Source organism: Cupressus sempervirens, chromosome 9 (assembly GCF_028749045.1).
Source record: "Cupressus sempervirens isolate cs-2001-9-10 chromosome 9, ASM2874904v1, whole genome shotgun sequence".
NCBI classification, from domain to species: Eukaryota; Viridiplantae; Streptophyta; class Pinopsida; order Cupressales; family Cupressaceae; genus Cupressus; species Cupressus sempervirens.
This window is the reverse complement of record NC_143126.1, coordinates 565987746-566012169: the sequence shown is the minus strand read 5'-3', so window position 1 is coordinate 566012169 and position 24424 is coordinate 565987746.

The following is a 24424-nucleotide window of genomic DNA, read 5'->3' as shown; positions in this document are numbered from 1 at the left end:
ATCTGATAATGAAGTCAGTATGCATGAGATAGATGAAGAACAACCTGAAAATTCAGTACATAGTGACCCTAAATCAGAAAGATCAAACATGGAAACAAGGACAAAACCAAGATTATCCAAATATGTAAAAAGACATCACCCTGCCGAATAGATAATTGGTGACAAAGATGTAAGACCAATGATAAGGAATAGACTAAGACATGAATCATGTCTGATTAGCAAATCTGAACCTAAGACAGTATATGGTGCCTTACAAGATGATGACTGGTATAAAGCTATGGAAGAAGAGATTGGTCAAATAAAGAAGACCGAAACTTGGAGTTCGGTTCCTAGACCAGTTGACAAGAATGTGATTGGCACCAAGTGGGTGTTCAAAAAAAAGCTAGATGAGAATGGTGAGATTACTAGAAACAAAGCTAGACTAGTATGCAAAGGATATTCTCAAGAAGAAGGACTAGACTATGGGGAAACATTTGCCCCTATTGCTAGAATGGAAGGAGTAAGAACTTTACTTGCATATGCTGCATATAAAGATTTTAAAGTATATCAGATGGATATAAAATCTACTTTTTAAAATGGAATACTAGAGGAAGAAGTCTACATTGAACAACCAAAGGAATTTGTTGATGAGAACAACAGGGATATGGTTTGTAAACTACGTAAAACACTCTATGATCTGAAACAAGCACCCAGAGCATTGTATGAGAGACTTCACAAGTATCTAGTGCAAATAGGATTTGAAAGAACTGATGATAACAACAACATGTACATCAAAGCAGAAGAAGGTAAGGATATTATTGTATCTAAAATCTTTGTGGATGACATAGTGTTTGGTGGAAAGGAAGTGCTTTGCAAAGGCTTTGCTGACAAAATGAAACATGAATTTGAGATGTCTATGTTTGGAGAAATCAAATTTTTTGTTGGATTGCAAGTACATCAACTAAAACATGTTATATTTGTGACACAATCAAAGTATATCAAAGAAATACTCAAAACGTTTGGATTGAAGGAGTCCAAACCAGTCAGCACACTAATGGCGATAGGAAATTAGCTATCCAAAAATGATGAATCAACTGAAGTCAATCAAACAATGTACAGATCCATGATTGGAAAACTACAATATGTTGTACATAGCAGACTAGACATAGCATTAGCAGTTGGAATAGTGGCTAGATTCTCAGCTAATCCCAAAGAAAATCATCTGATAGCAATAAAAAGAATAATGAGATATCTCAAAGGAACTGATAACTTTGGACTATACTACAAAAAGAATGGAAAGTTTGAACACAATGCATATACAGATGCAGATTGGGGAGGCAACATTGATGATAGAAAAAGCACAAGTGGAGGTGCATTATTTCTAGGAAAAAGACTAGTTACCTGGACTAGCAAGAAACAAACATGCACATCCCAGTCCATTGCAGAATCAGAATATGTGGCAGCAGCAGTCAATTGCACAAACATTGTGTGGCTCACACATCTATTGAGAGGAATAAAAGAAGAGGTAACACAACCTGTCATATTGTATTGTGATAATACAAGTGCTATAAACATATCCAAAAATCTAGTAATGCATGCAAAAACCAAGCACATTGCAATCAAGTATCACTATGTCAGAGAATTGGTAGAAGACAAACAAGTGAAGTTGGAATACATTCACACAAAGGAACAAACTGCAGATATCTTCACCAAACCATTGCCCAAGGATGCTTATGAATATCTTAGAGGCAAGTTGGGGGTAATACCCCTAACTCAAGCAGTTTAAGGCAACAAGGATGCTGCCTTCCATCAACAGGAACAAATCATTGAAATATCAACAGAATGATGCAGAGGATGACAGCAGGAGTAGAAACTCCAAATCAGTCACAAGCATGGTGATAGAGGGAGAAAACATGAGATGCAAAGCTTATACTTCGCATGTTAAAGATGCTACATCTTTGGAATTTATGTCAAAGAGGGAGAAATATGTAGAAACATGATCAATACAAAGCAAGAGGGAGATATATATGAAAGAGGGAGATACATGAGACTATTAGTAAGGATGCAGCAGTTAGAAAAAGTAGTAGACAATGTATACAATCTTGGTGGTGTGGTAACTAAGTTGATCAATTGATCAGTTTGGTTTTGCCATCAATGCCAAAGAGGGAGATTGTTGGAAATGATTGAAAAGATCATGAGGAAAGTTGTTGGAATGATCATATGAAATTGGTAAAGAATGTTCTCAATCATTGTTTTGTCATTGATGTCAAACTTACTACTTGTAGGAATGATAATTGCTTTAGTGATCCAAATACTATTAAGTGGTTGATTGACATTGAGGAGGCAATCAATAAGATGTAACTAGTACACCAAGAGAAAGGTTGAAGTTATGATGTTGGAATGAAGTGCAAGGATCAGTCAAGACATTGATGAAATAATGTACTGATGACATACTCTAAGACACAGAGAATGGGCACACTGAAACATATCAAAGATATAAGGTTTTAGCTAAGACATCTGTAAAGCCTAACTAAAGTTCATTAGAGAGAAGGAGCCGAGCAAGCGAGTAGGTGCTGAACAGATTCCTAGTTGAAGCCGAGAAAGTTCAACTTCAGATGCTGAGTGAACTTCAGATGCCGAGTGATACAGAGTTTATCAAGTGCTGAGTGATAACAAGTGTCGAGCAGATATAAGTGCCGAGTAACACACAGGTGCCGAGCATGAGTAAACTAATAATGCCGAGTTGCTGCATTATTTCAAAAATAAAAAATTTGCCAGATCTAAGCCGACAAGGTTGTTATTTAGAAATTTGTGAATTAAAAGGAAGATAAGAATGATGAGCTAGTGGCACAGAACACCATGTAGAACATTTTTAAGTTACAACTGGAACCTAGACAAAGTCTCTAGATAAGAACAAGATATGGGGTAGATACATTGTATCCTACCTAATACATTTGAAACCTTGAAATTGGAGAGGGAAAATTGAGCGAAAAAGGCAAATTAGATCTCTATTTAAGGAGTCATAAGGTCATGAAGCAAAGAGGAGAGAGGCGGTTAAGCATGAAAGCATAAAATGCTGAAGGAGGTGCTAAGGAGAAAAGAGAGCATAGTTTCTCTGTTTCAATGAGGAGACCCTAGATATAATTGCATTGGCATGATGAGTAAGAAGATTCAAGGAGACAAAGCTTGAGAGGAAGACAAGCAGTCAGAGCTGAAGTGATTAAAGCCAAGCAAAAGGATATAACTGAAGTGTGATATGAAATCTGCAAAGTATGTTGTAAGTTGTATCAGATCAAAAAGCCATTATTGTTACTCTCTAGCAATTGTAACAGATAAGTTTAAATCCTATGGACTTAGGTTGGTTTAATAGCCATGAGGTAAATCCTTTAATAGGGTGACATTCCAAGTGAATGTTCAGAAGTCCTTTAACCAGGTCCATTCCTAATAGTTTGGTGAAATCTTCTAACAAGGTCACATTTAACAGTGTGTTGTAAGCCTTTAACAGGGTAGGCTTTTAACAGGGCATCACTTTAGAAGAGTGAGAATCAAGTAGCATGTTACTGGTGGTTTTTCCCAAATTGGGTTTCCACGTAAATCATTGTGTCATGCGTTGATCTTGCATGTTTTATTTCTGCATGTTGATTTACTGTAGCTTGCTAATATGGTTGATTTAAGTTTGGATAAATGAAAAGTGTATGGATTCATTAAAAGTAGTGGAAAAGTATTATTAGGGCATTTGGACCTTGGATAACTGATTCACCCCCCCCATTTATTTATTCTAAAGAATTATAACATGTTCTAGGTGTTACTTGAAATCCTTATATTGAAATGGATGCCCATAGCACTATTTTGTCATTATATTATTGTACAGGATTCCCTATGATATTTAGGGATATTGTCATTTCTGCTTTGAAGTCTATCAATTTTTCCAGTAGAACCTCTCATGTTCTACTTTCCATGTCTAATGTTGTCGCATATATGACAACGATGTCTCCTTCAAAAATGTTTCCTTCTTTCTTGTATTTAAGTCCTTAATGGATATTGAAGCGGGGTTTCCTAGTTTTGACCTGCACAAAGTATGTGGGTGTCATTTCAATATTTAGTGTGTTGAGAATCAATAGTACTTGGAATAATAGACATGTTCATATACTAATTGATTTTTTTTGCATTTAAGAATTCACAATATTGGAAATGAGAAAAGCTCAATACCTTTTTATTGTTTGGTCTTGCTTGATTTGTGTTCACTTTCATGTTCTTTTGCTTGCTCTCATTTTTATGTTGCTGAAAATTGTAGCACATTGAAATATATATCATTAAATTAGAGTTGTTACTCTTGATAAATGAAAGTCTTAGCTGTAAGATGTATTTGCATTATTGTAGATGATGTTATTGTATTTGTCTTTTCTTGTATATTTGCTAGTAATCTAGACTGGAGTCAATTTTCTTTGTAGGATGGAGTTTTATGAATGTAGCAAGAAGTTCGGTCCAATATGCTTCAGCTTTGTAAAAACAACATGTATTTGTACTTGAGTTCGTTGAGATGTAATCAATTGATGGGTTGTATACATTGAGTTTTTTTTTGTCTATGATGCAATTCATGTTGTTTTTTTGCATATACTTTTCAAGGTTTTCTCTCCTTGCACTTTTTGTTGACATGTCAATGTTGAAATCACCTAAAATGTATATAGTACTTCTTGGATTGACATACATTGTGACTTCTTGAATAATAGTGTCATATTCTTGAATAAGAGCATTACATATTGTATAAACATAAGATATGTCTAGCTCGTTGCCTTCAATAGAGGTTATTATTGTAATAGCTTCAATATTTGGTGTGTTATGTTATTTTATCTTTGAGATGACTAGGTTTTCCTTGGATTATATTGTGTATGTGGTGAGCATTGAAGTTTTTGAAATTTTGGAATTCATTATTTATTTGAAGGAGTTGCATGTGTACCTCTTGAAAGAAGAGGATGTCATATGACATTATATCATAGTTATTAATAATGTCATTTATGTAAGGCTTTAAGTTGTGTGTGCTTAAAGAACATGGATGGTGTGTTATGAGAACATGTATCCTCATTCTCAAATTTCCATTTTGCACTTGATTCTAGGTGGCACATTTCAAGACTTTTTTTTTTTTTTTTTTAAAAAATTTTTGATCTTAGAGGTTTTAACAAAAATAATGGGTCAAATGCTTTAGTTTTTTATAGTGTTGTTTGTGTTAATCCATGTTGTTTCATGCTTGTGGGATCAAAAGCCATAACCTCCATTGCTAGTCCTAGTGGCAAGTGTATGGTTCTTGCACATGCTATTTGTATAGGGAATTATTTTTGTACAATAAATATCTTGTGTATCAACACTTTTTGGATAAGTCAACTAATGCAAAGTATCAGTACCCAATCATTGTGAATTTTATTAGTATAGCATTGTACTAGTTTCTTACATTGTTGTTGTCCAATAGTATTTTCACTAAATTTAATCTAGACTATGTCAAAAACATTGTATTTTGTATATGCTTTGAATATCTCATCCAAGCCATTCACTAGACCATCATTTGTGTTATAGTTTCCTACATATAGTTCTACAAGAATATTTGGTTTTATATGTATTTGATGTGGGAGAGAAATTATTTGTGTACGAATACATAATGCACTATTATTTTCATCATGTTCATCAGTTGCATCCAAGACAATCATTTCACCTGCAACTATTGATAACATTTTTTTATTATGTGCATCAACATCATTTGTTCTATAGAAGAGAAATGCCAATGGTGGTGTTTGTATACATTGTTGGCTGATATAGTGCAGGTCTTCATTTGTTTGTATGTCTATTTGTATTTAGTTGAAAACATTAATGAATTTTTCATCCTTTTGTCTCATTGTGCATCTTAATGAATGACACTTTGTGTTGCCTATCTAGAAATTGTAGTGCATCAATTCTGACATGGTTTCTTTATTTTCAAATACAACATTGTCAAGTACTAGTTGTGCTTGATACAAGTTTCCACAAAAAAATTACATCGAGTTTTCCTAAGTGTGTAATGGCCATTTGTATTATATCATGCAACAATTTGTCAATGTAACATAGGAATGTGGCACCAACTTATGTATGATATCTCATCCTTGAGAAGTATATATAGTTGATCATAGTGCTTTGATATTGCATCTAGTATTTCATTGTTGAGTGGGAGGAACTTAGATGTGATAAAAGCTATGTGAAATGTTGAATATAATGTGATTCCACTTATGTTGTATGTTTTTTTTCCTATGTAAGTAGTTATTAAGCCCTTTGGTTTTTTGGGATCATTGTTGATGGATTTGTTGTAAATGTGAAGGAGAGCTTGGTATATAGCTTTTGTAGTGAAAGTCTTTCGAATTGCAGCTCCACTCGTCAAGAACAAATGCAATGGGTTTTTATTGATTTTTGTTTTTTATTATGATATCTTTAATGATAGCTTGTTGTTCTCTATTCAACATTTTCCTCAATTTGCAATACTCATTCTTATCTATGATTTGTGGGTGGTGGTTGTTTTGAAATGTGTTATAACCTATGTTTCTTTTTATATGGTGTACTTTGCCTTGGATGTCTTTTGTATGTCATATTGTTTAATTTGCTTGTCTTTGTTGATTGTGAGGGTTTGCATATCAATGTTATCATTTTTAGAGTTTAAATCTTTGATTATTGTTTCCATGTCACTCCATGAAGGAATTATGTTATGATTAAACTTTTCTCGATTCATTATGATTGTTTGTTCATAGTACAAATATGCTTGTTCCCACAAAGAAAAAAGATGTTCTAGTGTTCTCTCATTGACTATAAATGGTACATAGATGTTGGGATTAAGTCATGTTTGTTATTAGTGACAACACTTATTCAGATTTTGTATGGTTACCAAGCTCTTCGATCAATCTCCAGTGTTTGCTGTGTAGTTTGGTGGTTACCAAGTTTCACAATTCATACCGAGCATTCCAGTGGTTACCAAGTGAATTCAGGCAAAGTGAAGTCCAGTAGTTCAGACCGGGTAGTTCAGTTCTTACCAAGTAGTTCAATGGTTACCAAGCTTCGCAGTGTCTACCGAGAAGTCATCAGTTCATGTGATGAGAAGCTAGTGTTAACCAAGTGATGGGATGATTAGTGTTTATCAAGTGCAGGTATGGTAAACATGAAATTGAGTTTCTACTGAGTGACACAGTATCTACTGAGTCTCCAGTGTATACCAAGTTTGAAACTATGTTGAAGTGATTAGTATGGACCAAGCCTCTACTTCTATCGAGTGCATGATGATGCTGAGTAATGCAATGGACGATGTGTATCAAAAATTCACCAAGTTAGCTTTCAGAACCCAAGTTTCTAAATTTAGACTGACTCAGTAATATTGGTGTTAATTTGTGTTTTGGCCGACCTTGTAATTATGAGAATTGGGTTGGTATATATGTAATGTATTGTATCATACCCAAGTATGTAGTAGTAATGATTTTGAGAAGAGTGAATGCAAATGAAATGATAAGCATGCAAATGTAAATTAGTAGTAGAGCAAGTGTATAGCAAGGTCAAATCAGGAACAGTCAAGTTACATCTATCGCAAAGAGGTGATCAGTACTTTAAGGATCTTAGTCAACAATTCAGTTGTAAGTTAGATCTATGGTTTCATCCTAATAGGTGAATCAAATTCAAATGCTTTAACAGGGTAGACTTAACAGTCTTTTCTTTAAATCTCTTTACCAAGTGCATACTTGATTGTATGTTTGTAAAACCTCTAACAAGGTGGACCTAGCAATCCTAATTGCTCCTAACAGGGCAGATCATTAGAAGTGATCATTGTAAGCCTTAGCAGGCCAACTTTATACTACCATATTGAAGTTTTGTGGGTATCATCCCCAACCCACTTTTACTTTCTTATTGAAAGGTTTTTGGGTCACCAAATATTGTGTTTAAAGTGTTTTGTGCTTTCAATTTCTCATGCATACAGTATATTAGATCTATTAATGGTAAATGGATTATGTTATTAAGTGCTGAATTTGTCAAAAGTTTTGAGGTTACTGATTCACCCCTCACCTCTCAATAACCTAGCTAGTCTTGATTATTTCCAACAATTGGTATCAGAGCTCTATGATTCTTAGGATAAAGTTTGACAGCTTGAGCAAAGATCAAGGACAATGGAGATATTCAGAATTGACAAAGCTATTGTTAATGAAAAGTTAGATCTAGAGATGGCCATAGCTCAGCTCAAGGAAGCAAAAGAGCATCTTTCTCAATCCCTAAAAAGAAGGAAAGAACTTGCAAATCAGATGAATGACCACCAGTATGTTGAAGAGAAGATTGAATACTTTTTCCCCTCAAGCAGTTCAGATGAAGCAAATGATGCAATCAAAGAACTCCTAGAAAAGAATTGTTCCCTGCAAAAAGATGTAAGAAAATTGAAAAGAGAATAGGAAATTTAGACAATAAGATTGTGTGAAGTTTTGGAATAGAGAAATAAGGAAAAAGAAGACTTGGAGGTAAGGAAAAATGAAATTCAAAATCAATGCCTTCAACAAGAAAGTCTAATCAATAATCTCTCCAATGCAAATGAAGAAATCATGAGTCTAAGATTTGATAATGAAAGGTTAAGGAATGACTTAAACACTGAAAGGAAAATCAATGAAAAGATGAAAGTTGATCTAAATTCTGAAAAGCAACTCAATGAAAGAATAATGAAATCCCAAGTAGACATGGTTCAATTGAATCAACAAAATGAGTAGAATCTTGTTTCTTTTTCTTCTGTCCAAGTTATGCCTCGGGATCCTGTTTCGCCTTCCTCCGTGCTAGGCTCTCTGGTCTTACTCTCCTCCATGCCTTCCCAATTGGGTGCCGTCCCATCACCTCCCCTTATGGATGTGCAGCCCCAACCCATTGCTTGTCTTCTTAGCAACACCCCGCCACTTACTGTTTCTCCCACCATCTCTTCTGTGTCATCGTGCCATAGTGTTCTTGCATGTTCTGATCATCTTCACATTTCTTGTGACACCCAACCCATCTCTTTTCACGAGACGTGGGGATCATCGTACATTCAAGACTGGGAGAGAAAACTAGTCATTAATCTCTCCAACACACCATTAAGTCCACAAGCTATCAATTTTCTCAAACGGGGTCTTAGATTTGCAATTTCTCCAAAGATTTTTCCTCGGTTAGATTTTCTCATTGGAATCGAGAATCTTGTGCGCTCGCTTCCTACGGATGTCGTAGAAGAAGTCTGTCAAGATTGTGCAGTGGCATTGAGGCATGCCAAACCTCTGAGAAACAACATTCCTAGCTCTGAATGATCAACATTTATTGAATTGCTTAGGAACAAAGACCTTGTCATTACTGGGGCAGACAAAGGGAATGCCACGGTCATCATGAACCATCAAGACTACATTTCCAAAATGCTGCTTCTCCTTTCGGATAGTAGCACTTATAAAATCCTACCCTGCAACCCTTGCTCCAAAATTTCTAAGAAGGTCAAGACAACAATATCTGGCTCATCTTTCGACATTAAGACCAAAAAACGTCTCATCACTTCTAAAGAAATAACTCCATGTATTTATGGTGCTCCAAAAATTCATAAAACAGGGGTTCCTCTCAGACCCATTGTTGACACCATTGGATCCCCTACTTATCCTCTTGCCTCATTCCTTGCTAAACTTCTTTCACCATTAGTTGGCAGCTCTCTTTCTTCCATTAAGGACTCATCCCATTTTGTTGAGTTCATCAAGGATAAAACTCTTGCTATTTCGGACCTCCTTGTGAGTTTTGATGTTGTCTCCCTCTTTACTAAAGTTCAGATACAAGATTCCTTAGAGATTGTCAAGCAGAAGACTAATGAAGAAATTGCAACATTAGTCGAATTATGCCTCAGATCCACATTTTTCTCTTTCCAAGACACCATCTACGAGCAAGTAGATGGTGTTGCCATGGGCTCGCCACTTTCTCCCATCATTGCAAACCTATACATGGAACATTTTGAAGAAATCGTACTCCATTCTTTTCCCCTCAAACCTAGTTGGTGGAAAAGATATGTAGACGACACTAACATCTGTTGGCCCCATGGCCGGGACAAACTCCAAGACTTCCTCACCCATCTCAATAGCATCTCGATTTGCATTTCCTTCACTTTAGAGATTAAGGCAGACAACCAACTCCCTTTTCTAGACATCTTACTCATCAAGAATCCGGATGGATCCATAGGCCGTCGTGTCTTCCGTAAATCCACCCACACAGATTTGTACCTCCATTCGTCTTTACACCACCACCCTAGTCAAAAATTTGGTGTTCTTAAGACACTCATCCTAAGAGCCTTTCGTATTTGTGATGACAAACACCTAGACCTTGAGCTCTCACATCTGCGCCACATCTTCCAAATGAATGGGTATTCGAGCAGGCAAATTACGAAGGCTATCAAAGACACCAAAATCTTTCTTCTTTCTCAATCCAAACCCCCCAAAATCTCTCACTCACATAGGGTCTCGCTGCCCTTCATCAATGGTATCTCCCATAAGATTGCCAAAATTCTTGCCAATAAAGGCATTCATAGTACGTTCAAACCCTTCTCGTTGATCAAACACCATATCCGCTCTCTGAAAGACTCAAAAGATACCCTTTTGCAATCTGGAGTCTACAAGATTGAATGTTCATGTGGTATTCCCTATATAGGGGAAACGGGGCGCGCTATCAAAACTTGATTAAAGGAACATGGGGCTGACATACAACAGGATCGAGTTGCCAAGTTAGCCCTAGCTGAGCACTCCTCAACCACTAAACACCACATTTGCCTAGAGAAGACACAAGTCTTATGCCAGGAAGACAATTTCTTTAGGCGAAAAATCAAAGAGGTCATTGCCATTGGCAACCACCCGCGGAATCTTAATCGTGATGAAGGGTTATTTCTTAGCCATTCATGGCAACCTCTGTTATCATCTATCAGAAACTTTTCTTGCCACTCCTAATGCTCTCTCTCTCTCTCTCGCTCATCATCCTCCGCTCTACATCTCCTACTCTCCCCCCCCATTTTTTCGTTCCAGTTTTCACTTAGTTTTATTCTTATAGTTTTATTTTATCTTTTGCTTTTCATATTTTCAGCTTCTAAATTATTTATTTATTTTTATTTTTATTTATTTATTTATTTTTATTTTTTAAATTTATATTATCTATTTATTTATTTTACTATTATTGTTATTATTATTATTATTGTTATAATTTATTTATTATTATTATTGTAAAAAAATTTCTTTAGTTATTTATTCATTTAATAATTATTTTCATTTTCTTTTCATTTTATTTCTTTATATTTTCGTGTGTGTGTGTGGGTCAAATTTGTTCTATGGTGTTTACGCATGTGTCCTTGTTAGACACACACACACATAAAAGCACTCTTTAGCGTTCTTATGTTGTATCCATGTCGTTATTGTCTCATAGTCCCTTTCTAGTGTCGTTTTAGTCTATTACCATTATTTCCTTTATTATAATATAGTAATGATTACGAGTATATAATATTGATTATTATTATATAATAATGACCATTATTATATAATAATAATTTCTATTATATTATTTGGTCATTATTCATTTAGAATTTTGTTAGCATTTCTTAAGGTTGTTTATATATATAATAATTTTATGTAATAATAAATATCTTGCATATTTGTACATTTTCATCTATTGTTGTGTTATTATTTTGTTTCCAACCTTCATATTCACCTTTCGGGTCACCCTCATTTGTTTTATTTTTTCTTTCACTTTGGTTTTTAATAGTAGATCTGTCATTATTTCTGGTGGTTGTCTTCTCTCTTGTGGTTGGATGTATTTTTATCTTCTTTTTGGGGTCCCCTTCCCTCCTTGTCCCTATTGTTGAACCTCAAACTTTTCTTGCTTGTGGTGCACCTACCCCCCCTTCCTTTCCCCACCTTTTTATCCTTATTGGGTCTGCAATCTTTCTACTTTTTTCCTTCAGCTCTCTCATCCTGATGATGGATCACAGAGTGTGATCCGAAACGTTGATGCAAAAATTGTAACACAATCCACCCAGAAAACACAGCTAAGAATTCTAATGGATTGTGGAAAACTACTATCTACAAGAATCTTTATAGACAAAAGGGTAAAGAAGGACTTGGATACAAAGAAGAAGGTGAATCCTCCAAGCAAGGTGCTCAAAGGAATCAAAGACCTACTTGCAATTACTGTGGTAAGATAGGTCATACATCAAATAAATGTTGGAGTAATGAAAAGGAAAAATTCAATGGAAAATGCTACAATTGCAGTCAGTATGGTCATAAAGCTAATGAATGCAAGGAGAAACCAAAGTTTGAAGGCAAGTGTCACAAATGCAAGAAACAAGGTCACAAGGCATTTGAATGCAGATCAAAACCATTCAATCTAGCTGAACAATTTGTAAATGCAATATTTGGTTGGGACTACAATACTTGTTGTAGATGTCATTACCATGGAGAATATGGACACATTGGCATAAACTGTGCTAGGCATCACTTGAGAAGAAAGGATACTACAATAAGATGTTACACATGTATTGAACTTGGTCATATAGCTAAGAATTGCATGAATAAAGGTAGAGTTGAAGATGAAAAGAAAGCAAAAGCTAATAACATCAGGAAGCGGATGAGACAACAGTGGAGTCCTAAATCTATCGAGCAAGCTAGTTCAAGTGATGATGGTCATGTCACTCAAGAAGTGGGCGACTGCACCATTTCCAATTAAGTTCTTAAGAAAGAACTAGAACCTATATTTTCAAAGTCACATCTTAAAAAATTCCAATTGAAAGGAAGCAAAAGATCCAAATCAGTATTCTAGATACAAAGGGATCACAAGAGTTCAACATCTATAATCACTAAGTAAGGTTGGGTCATACTAAGGGAAGTCAGGAGTAATAAATTTTTGTTTGGTTGCCAAGTTACAAGATTTTACTGAGCGATCTGTACAAATAGTGGATGACAGGCTGTCACGCACTATATGGCTCTCATCATACCAAACATTAATGGGGAATTTTTATCAAAAATTAAGAATTCAACTTCATTTCCATTGTAAATTTAGCATATTTAGAATAGAGCGATTTGCAGAGCATTCAAGCAATCTTGAGCATAATTTGTAGTAGAAGTTTTCTGATGAATTTTCTCAGTTTACTGACTGATCATGGCATCCAACAAAAGTAGCAGCAAGGCAAAGAAAGGATCTAAAATGTTGGTGGGAGGTGTTGAGTGGAAATCTCTAAATTTCAAATTGGTGCCAGTGATCGCAAAAACCCTCGACCTGAATGGAGCTCAGCGCAGATACCACCAAAGGTACTTCTTATCAATGACATTAGAACTCATTTTAAATGTGCAGTTCAGGAGATAGGAACCCTAGAAAAGGATAGTGCCCTAAATGAACTCTGTGTGGATGGAACTCTAAAGCTCAAGCATAAACACTTGGAAGAGAAAAGCTTAATCCATATTCCTCACTTGCCATGAAACTTTCAAATTAAATGGATTAGGTATGTCTTGAACCGAGTTCATAATGGTCAATTGTGATTAGAGCAGCCAATTTTGATTACAAATAAGATGATTCATCACATTACTGGTCTCCCTATGCTTACCAAGGTCAAAGTCACAAAAACTCTAGGTCAGGATGAGCTTCAGAAGAAAATCGTAGCCAAGTGGGACGAGAAAGGAATGAAAATAATCAACGTATTTGATGTAGAACTCAAATTTTGCATTCATATCATAGCTCATAAGAATTACATTCAAGTCATCTCAATAGTGTGCCATGTGTAGCAGTGGACCTAGCTTATAAGGTTGTTAAGAAGAATTTGGAATATGACCTAGGTAGTCTTGATTATTTCCAACAATTGGGACTGCTAGGTCTACCTTGTTAGAGGTTTTACAAACATACAATGAAGTATGCACTCGGTAAAGAGATTTAAGAAAAGATTGTTAAGTCTACCCTGTTAAAGGATTTGAAGTTGATTCACCTATTAGGATGAAATAGTAGATCTGACTTACAAGTTGTGGGTCTGATTTTTCATAATGCAAAAAATTTGAAATTTTTTAGTGAAAAATCATTTGAATCTTGAAATCTTGCAAATTAGGGTTTTGTTCCTTATATTTTGAGAACCCTTAGATTGCCCTAGTTCATAACCTGGTCTCTATGTCTTTGAAATTCTATTAAATTCTCAAGGTTTGTCTTCAAAGAATTTCTTAGAAACCCTAGTGCCATGTCTTATTTTACCCTAGTTTTGAAAAACCCTCGAAATATTTTTAGAAAAATTATTTTAAAAATATATCATTTTACCCTAAGGATGGGCCTACATGAGTATGGTTTTATTAAAAGCTCATTTAAAAAAAACTTATCGACCATATTATTTTATTGAGAAGTGCCCAAAGTATTATTAATTCTGTGTGACTGTTGATCTTGTTCAGATCAACGGGTACCGCATTCCTGCAACGTTCAGATGCAAAGCTTTTAAATAAAGTGGGCAAGCAATTTTTAGACACGTAGCAAGGAGGGGTCGGGAAGCCCTAGTGTATGCCATGGTGTGCCAAGTTGTAAAGTGATTGCTTACGTATATTGCCAGTTGTGTCGTCAAGGAGGTTTCTCTACCAGAAATGATCAAAGTTTTGTCAACCGTAGATCCTTCAAAGATCAAGGGCTGGCACAAGCTCACAATAAAGAATTACTCAAAATTTAAGGAATGCGGGAATGCGCCTTCATGCCGCATGTCATAGTGGAGCCAAGATTGGGAAAGAAAACTGAGTCATGTCATACTGTATGCCACATGTGCTTAGCTAGAAATATTTTTGCTACGGGCACAAAAACCTCAGAAATAAATGCAGTAGTCAAGTGTGTCAAAGCACGAGGGTTGAGAAGAGTCATTTTACTGGTCCAAGTGGATGATGCAAGCATAAAATGTAGAATTGTTTCACACCGTTGATCCTGTCCTGATCAATGAAGGGAACTTGCCCACATTGAGAACTTGAATGAAGTTTAAATAAAGCAGGTATGTGCCATGCAAACACGTGTCCATGGTAACGTCACTTTTCCCATCTTGCAAGGTTTACAGAATTCTAGCATTACCACCATTAATCTTTTGAAGATCAACGGCTGGTGCAATCTTGCAATATGGAGATGCTCATTCAATAAGGAAAGCAAGAATGCACCAGCTTGACACGTGGAAAGAATGACATCAAGCACCTGCTTGCTCAGAAAAAGATATGGTACCCGCTAGCGTGGAAGTTTTCAGGAGGTGCAAACTCATATAAAGGCTTCCTATTGGTCAGTATAGCTGACTGGACTTTGTTCAAATAATAAACTGATCTGATCGTTGATCTCGTCTTGATCAACGACTGGCGCTTTCCTGCTATTTTAAGATACAAGAAATTTAAGGAATGTGGGTAAGCAGTAATGCGACACGTGGCACCGAGTCAAGGTAGATGATGACATGGCAATGCAATGAGCAAGCCAATTAAATCATGACAAGTGGTGCTCGATGGTAGTGGTCGACCAATCAAGAAGTGACATGTGGCACTTGGTCAAACCTAGTTTGACCCGAATTCAGAGGATGGAAAAACTTGAAAGAAATAAAAAATAATTATTGTTAATTATTTTTTGATAAGCAATTGCAGCGTTAGTGAGTTTTAAATTCAAAAAGGTCATTTTGCTAAAGTTCAGACATTAGAACATTTTAAAATTTTGAAATCTAAAATATCAAGGATGCAAATTTGAGTTTTCTAGCAGAGGGGGGCATTTTCAAATTGGCTTTCTAGAGGTTCCTAATAAGCGAAATATGCTATATTATATATCATCGGAACCGAGGGAGAACAAATTTTTTGATTATGCAATTAGTTTTTGCATAAGAAGCAGTTTGTTCGAGTTATGGGAGGTTTTCTTCTAGATTCCTATTATGCAACTGTATTTAGGTGACAAAGTTCATAACTAATTTTTAACATGGTAATGACCTGAATATGGTTGAAAGATAGTGAAAATGTAGTTTGGGTCGAATTTGTTCACCTATATTCAGTAAAAATTGAGTTTTCACTAGCATTTTCACGAAGTTAGTAGATATTTTGGCAAGCAAAAGTTTTCATCATTTCAACAAAGATATTTTTAGAATTAGTAACAAAGTAATGATGAAAACAAAATCAGATCAAAATGGTAGAAAGAAGAAAGAAGTTATTCAGTTGAAAGAGATTGAATTTCAAGTGGACAGATGTCAATTGCATAATAGATCCAGGAATTCACTTCTTGCTATAGCTTTCTTTCTTTCATTCATTGTAGGGGGGGGATTTTGGAAAGTTTCTTTAGAATGAAGGCATTTAGTAGAACTAGCCCTAGAATTGATGAACTTTGAATGGAAGATCTGGGATGTGCTAGTTCCAGACCATGAAGCTTTTGCTTTGGCAATGATACCCCATGTCCATCCCATCAGCTTCTCATTCCTGCCATTTTCTCTCTTGTATGACAGCATTTGCTCATTGTATAGTTTGGTTTATTACATTCTTTGTGAGTTAATTTCATGCATTTTTATGTATTGTTTCAAGGAAATCAATACAAGGAACAACAAGTGTTTAGTTTCAGTTTAAATCTTGTCTCCTTTCTCAATTGAGCTGTGATGTTTTATGGTCTTTAAAAAAAGAGCCTAGATCATAAGTGCAGTCCCTTAAGGCTGTCTGTTGCTTCATTGTTGCTTGTAATTCAAGGAATTATGTAAATGCTTCAGAGATTCAACAAGGTTGTAGGTTTATTGAGGAGGATATCAAGTAAGAATGAGATTTAAGTTGAAAATTGATGTCTATTTACAAGGTGAATGGATAGATCATATATCTAAATATATAAATTAGTATCAGATATCCAAAATGCATGAGGGAGATTCATGAATTGCCCAATGGATGAGGCACTGATCTATTACAAGATCATAAGTTTGTTGTTCATACCTAGTTTTCATCCACTTTCCCCACCCACATAAAATCAAATCAAAATTCAAATCATCTTTACATTTTATGTTGAAGAACCTAAATGTAATGCCCTCACTCAGCTTGTGAATATCACAGAGTTGCAATTTGCTACTGCACTTCTTTGTTATTGCATGAATTAATAGGATAAATAAGGGTTTTATCTACTTTATATTAGATTCAGTATATGCTTTGATAATTGGTACCATATAAGGATTCTATAAGTCCACCCGCCTAGGTTTTGTAGAGCCTGAAGAAGAAGAAGGGTCAAGTCTTATAGTTGGCCCAAGACTGCAGTCAAGTGTATCCATCATAGGAATTTGCTAGCCTTAGATGCATCTGTCTGGTTTCTTGGTCTTTTTCAAAACTGTTAAATCAGGAGCCAACACAACTGAATTGTTGATTAAGATCCTTGAAGTACAGATCACCTCTTTATGATAAATGTAACTTGACTACTCTTGATTTGACCTTGTTATCCACTTTGCTCTATTGCTAATTCACATTCACATTCTCATGCATCAAAAACATTACTACTACAATTGGGTATGATACAATACATTATATATATACCAACCCAATTCTCATAATTAAAAGGTCGACAAAAACACAAGATAACACCAATATTACTTAGTCAACCCAAATGTAGAAACTTGGGTTCTGAAAGCTGACTTGGTGAATTTTTAATACACAGCATCCACTGCATTACTCAAAATTTTCATGCATTTGGTAGAAGTAGAGGCTCAGTCCATACTAATCACTCAATGTAGTTTCAAACTCGGTATACACCAGAGACTCGATAGATACTGTGTCACTCGGTAGAAATTGAATTCCATGTTTACTATGCTTGCACTCGATAAACACTAATCATCTCATCACTCAGTGAACACTAACTTCACATCACTCAGTTAACACTAACTTCACATCACAAGAACTGATGACTTGGTAGACACTACAAAGCTAGGTAACCACTGAAATACTTGGTAAGAACTAAACTGCTTGGTAAGAACTGTGAAACTTGGTGATTGTTGATGCTGAACTTTTGTGATCCCTCTGTATCTGGAATATTGATTGGAAAATGTCCATACAAAAGAGCAAATTGCAGACATATTCACCAAGCCATTACCTAAGGATACATTCTTGTATCTAAGAGGTAAGTTAGAGGTCATTCCCTTATTTGAAGCTCACTAAAATAAAATTTTAGTGATCCATTAATAGGAACCAAGTTGAAGATCAATTAGTTGATACAACATAGTCAAGGGAACATTGCATATGAATCAGTACTCAAGGTACATTGATACTCATTTGGTATGTGTTGTCTTTGGCATGTGTTGTCAAAGAGGGATAGTTTACTATCATATCTTTCTCAAATTTGTTTGAGGGAGAGTTTACTATTTGGAAAAAAAGCTATGTAATTCCTTCATAAAGGGAGATTACTACATTAGAGAAGTTTGTAGCATAAAATCTAAGAGGGAGAAACTTTCTATCAGAGAAAGACTTGTTTTCAAATTTCATTGTGCTATGACATGTTGTGTTGCCATCAATGCCAATGAGGGAGATTGTTGGATACAATTGTCTAATTGTGTGTTGTCTTTGATGTTACACAAATGTCATATTAGTTATCAGAAAGTGCTTACCAAGTTCAGTTGGTCAGCAAGGCAATTTTTTGAGTCTACCGAGTAGGGTTGACCGATGAAGGATTTTGTTGATTTGAGATATAAAGTTTAATTATTTGAAGTATTGGTTCCAGCTGACTGAGGTAATGATTATTGGTAATTGTAAGTTGTAATTGGGACAACTTGACAATCTAAATGGTATATATAAAAGGTCAAGTTGAGAATTCTAAAGTGTATGAGTGAGTATGCAAGTGTATTGATTGTTTGAGAAGGAAAGTGTGAGCGAACTTTGAAGGATGGTTAGATATCCTTGAGGAGCATCAAAGATATATTTGATTAGGAAGGATCTAGTGTGAAGTAGAATAGAGATCTATAATAGTGATTTAGTTGCATCTCATTCAGGCCATTTCATTGTTACTTTCTTACCATTATAGCAGTGATTCCAAACTCTCTTAGCAGAGTTGGTCTAACAGCCATTTGTAAATCCTCTAACAAGGTGACAGTTCTATCGAATTGTTCTAAAGACCTCTTGCAAGGCCACTCCTAACAGGGTGATTAAATCTTCTAACAAGGTCACACCTAATAGTGTGTTTTGTAACCTTTAACCAGGTTGGCTCCTAATAGGGCTCACTTCAGAAGAGTGAAAATCAATAGCTAGTTACTTGGTGGTTTTTCCCATATTGGGTTTCCACATTAAATCTGGTGTCTCATGTGTTCATGTTATTTCTTTTATGCTTGCATGTTAATCACTGTGAATGTTTAAAGATCAATAATAAGTATATCATACACTGCATCTACCAAGTTACAACATTTTCTGTATGTTTACCGAGTGACAACAATAATTAGTTTTATCAAACATCTAAGGGATCTGTGGATTTGTTTTTGAGGTAACTGATTCACCCCCCCTCTTAGTTACTCTATCTATTGACCTAGCTAGTCTTGATGTTGAAACAACTAAACTAGAATATCAAAAGCATTAGAACTTCAAAGAATAACCCATGCAAGTTTGGCTCACTATTGACATGTTTGTTCTTTTATGTTCAAAAGTTTTTCCCTTCTAAAGGCACTATTGTATGGAGAAAAGGACACACCGATCTTGTATCAGATAAATGAGTTTATTACTAAAATGGGTAAAATTTTTGATAGCATCATGGACAATTATTTTGAAGTTTTCAAGGAAAAGATGAATAACAGGTTCTAGATACCATAGAAATTGCTTTAAGACTATAAGGATGATGTTTTTTTTATGGTTGATAGTGACAAGGTATACATCCAAGCAGTAAGGCCTAGAATAGTGTGGGTAAAACCTCTTCCTTATGAGGTTAATATTGATGAGATAAAGGAAATAATTGAAGCCCTGGTTAATGAGCATGTAGATCCAAAAGCACCTCTCTTTGGAACCTATGATGAAGCCAAAGCAAGAATAGAACTTGAGATTAAGCTTTGACAGACAGTGAATAAAGGAAAGAGGATGATATCCAAACTGAAAACAACAAATGCCCCTCTTATGATTATCGAGGGAAAAGGTAAAGATGAAGAAGAATTTGAAAAAAAAAAAAAGGAATCTAAGAAGGAAGAAGAGCTTGCAAGAAAGAAAGACAAGGTAATTATAACCAAGCCACCCAAGCCCTCCATAACAGTATTCTCAAGGAGATCCAAGAAGAAAGGCGACAGTGAAGTTGTGTTTAGTAAGCCCCCTCTCACCTTCCAAGAAGGATTGAAGCAATTGGAAGAAGGTTTTGGTATAAAAAATTTCAAAGCATTAAAGTATGAAACCAGAACATATGCTAAGAAGATGCAGATTGAGGAGTTGGTACTGATAAAGATGGGAAAATGAAAATACTCCCCTAATCAGATAACACTTAGATTTCCAATGAGCTATTAGTAAGATTAAAGCCAAGATGGGAATCAGCCATGCAGACAACCAAAGGACATATATGAACAATCTTTGAGACAATTGTTACCAAGCATTTCCAATGCTGAGGTAAAGGAGGCCATGAAGAAAAATGAAGACAAGATGACCATCAGATTTCATACTTGTTTAATTTTGGTAAAAGACATAGAGCATGTAGTTAAGGATGCAACATCTATGTGGAAGAATGTCTACCATATTCACAAACCAAGTGAGAATCCAGTTGAAATCAAAGATGATGATGATGATAGTGACAAGGATGAAGAAAATGAAGAAGACAATACTCCTTGTGTCACCATTGATGTTGAAGATTATCAAGAATTGATGAAGGATGGTGAAGAAAAGAAAGAGGATGAAGCTGAAGAGGAAGATAAACAACAAGAAGAAGAAGAAAGTGATTCAGTTAGGATAGCTAAGGAAGTCATCGCCTCCCTGCCTCACTCTCTAGCAAAAATAGTAACATCATCAAGCATGGAGATAGCTTCAACAAGTGTGATTGTGACCACAATAGACACATCAAATGCCCAATCACTCTTCACTCCCTTTCAGCTCAATGTATCACTAATGGAAGTGTCTACCACTTCATCTACCAAGCTACAACCTTCTACTTCTTTAGTTCCCAAGTTTGGTTCATCAATAGTAAGTATAGTTTCATGTTCTATAGTTTTGGATTATTTAGTTTTGACTACTTCAGGTGTACCTATTCTAGTAAGCTCTTCAATTATGCATACTTCTATCAGTATTCCACCTATAAATACATCAATTATGGGAAGTACATCATTTTGGGATTCTTTTACTACTCCAGTAAGTATTCCATCAGTAGGCACTATACAAGTTTTTACTGCAAGACCTATTGTTTCCCTATTGTTTCTATTTCAAAATCTAAAGCATTAATGTTAGAAGTTGAACCAAAGACACAACTAAAACTTCTGATTAGTGGAAAATAAATTTAGGAAGATATAGATCTAGATAGGGAGATTGAGATTCCCGAGTTAGATTTTGACAATGCTACTGTAGACCATATGAGATTGGTTAGTCAGCTACTTGAAAAGAAAGCTAAGCAGAAGCAACTAAGAGATGAAAGAGATAGAGAATTCAGAATCATAGAAAGTGCTAAGAACATTTTGACAAAGGCTATAGGTGTTGATGTTGATTATTCTCGACACATTGTGTTGCAATTGGAAGAGGTAGTTAATAAATTCAATGAGGATTCCAGTGGCCAGGAAAAGCTAATAGAGAAAGTAGAGAAGAAGTGTGTTTGAGCATATTGCTCAGTAGATAGTTATTCAACAAGTAGAAATTCCTTCAATTTTGGCAAATCTTGAATCCTCCTACACAAATGTAACATCTCTTTTTGCTAAGTTATGTGATGTTATCGAGCATACAAAAGAAATTAAGGGAAAATTGAATAAGATTGATGAGGATCTGAAGGTTAGTGCACAGAAATTGCAGCTTGATCCTAGTTCAAGCTCTGCACAGCACATGAGGATCAGATTCCTATCAGATATGTAGGCAGAGTTATTAAGAGAGGAAGCAAGGATCTAATCTACACTTATAGACATCCAAAACATGATCCTTCCTATCATGGATACAATGCAGAGGCACATTGCTTATTCTAAAACATTGATCCATGACAATAATTTTTCAAATGTAGATCATATGATTGAACTCTCTATAGAAGTCCAAGTTGCACTTTAAACCTACAAAATTTTGCAAGAAAACTGGGACGAGACCTTAACTCTTATTCTTAAGGTACATTCTGAGTTTCTCTCACATTTTGGTGTCTCTACATAAGCAAATTGTGTATAATTTTTTTGGCATTATTGTCAAAAAGGGGGAGAGAGACATGTATATAAGGAGGAGAGATATTTAAATAGACACTTAGTATGATATTATGCTTGATATGGTATGTACATTGTATGGGGGAGATATATGCAAAATATATATACAACAAAGTTACAAAGACAAATTTTGAAAAATCAAAAAAATTTAGCATGCCATACTAAGCCAGTATCACACCATGTTATACATAAGTTTTGGCTAATAAGTGTTTTTGTCACTAATGCCAAAGGGCGAGATTGTTGGCATTAAGTCACGTTTGTTATTAGTGACAACACTTATTTAGATTATGTAGGTTACCAAGCTCTTTGATCAGTCCCTAGTGTTTGCCAAGCAGTTCAGTGGTTACCAAGTTTCACAGTTCATACCAAGCATTCCAGTGGTTACCAAGTGAAGTTAGGCAGAGTGAAGTCCAGGAGTTCAGACCGAGCAATTTAGTTCTTACCGAGCAGTTCAGTGGTTACCAAGCTTTGCAGTGTCTATCGAGTCATCAGTTCATGTGATGAGAAGCTAGTGTTAACCGAGTGATGAGATGATTAGTGTTTATCGAGTGTAGGTATGGTAAACATGAAATTCAGTTTCTACTAAGTGACACAGTATCTACTGAGTCTCTAATGTATACCAAGTTTAAAACTATGTTGAAGTGATTAGTATGGACTAAGCCTCTACTTCTACTAAGTGCATGACAATGCCAAGTAATGTAGTATGTGGATGTTGTGTATCAAAAATTCACCAAGTTAGCTTTTAGAACTTGAGTTTCTACATTTGGGCCGAGTCAATAATATTGGTGTTATTTTGTGTTTTGGTCAACCTTGTAATTATGAGAATTGGGTTGGTATATATGTAATGTATTGTATCATACCCAAGTATGTAGTATTAATGATTTTGAGAAGAGTGAATGCAAATGAAATGATAAGCAACACGAATGTAAATCAGCAGCAGAGAAAGTGTATAGAAAGGTCAAATCAGGAACAATCAAGTTACATCTATCACAAAGAGGTGATCAATACTTCAAGGATCTTAATCAACAATTCAGTTGTAAGTCAGATCTACAGTTTCATCCTAATAGGTGAGTTAGATTCAAATCCTTTAACAGGGTAGACTTAACAGTTTTTTCTTTAAATCTCTTTACTGAGTGCATACTTCATTGTATGTTTGTAAAACCTCTAACAAGGTGGACCTAGCAATCCTAAGTACTCCTAAAAGGACAGATCATCAGAAGTGATCATCATAAGCCTTAACATGCCAACTTTATACTGCAGTATTGAAGTTTTGTGGGTATCATCCCCATCCCAGTTTTATTTTCTTATTGAAAGGTTTTGGGTCACCGAATATTGCGTTTAAAGTGTTTTGTGGTTTTAGTTTCTCATGCATACAATAGATTAGATCTATTAATGGTAAATGTATTATGTTATTAAGTTTTGAATTTGTCAAAAGTTTTGAGGTTACTGATTCACCCCTCCCCTCTTAGTAACCTAGCTAGTCTTGATTACTTCTAACAATAGAGTAGGAGTTGATCTCTACAATACATTTTAGGATTGATATGTTTATTGAAGTTGATAAATTCTATTACACTTAGTTTGATTTTGGTTTTTATCTTTTTCCCTTTTTGGTATACTTAGATAAATTTTGCGAGGTATGTTCTCTCAAGGCTCGGATGGCGATTTAAGTAATAGTCCACTAAAGATTTGGAGAGCACATTTTTTTGACTCATAAAATTCTTTAATCAATTCCTCATTGTGTTTGAGTATAAATGTGTGATTATGATCGACTCTTGTGTCTATGAATATTCACTTTTGTGGAGTTGTGATTTAGTGGTAGTAATAGAACAATGTGTGTTGCTTGTTATATGATATATGTTGTAAGTTGAGTAATGTACTTTCCAACTTCACTATCATCCCTATTGCATTAATATTGTCTCATTGTTGGTCATTGTGTATTCTTTTGAATGCATATGTCGTTGTTTTGTCCACTTTTGTCATGTACAAGATACAATACATTGTCGCAGCGTATGCATTTAGTATAAATTGTGAATCGATATTAGCTTTCCATAGTTCTTGAAATTGTATTGCAAAGCTATTGTTCCAAACTTTTGATGACTTCCATTGTAGGAAGAGTTT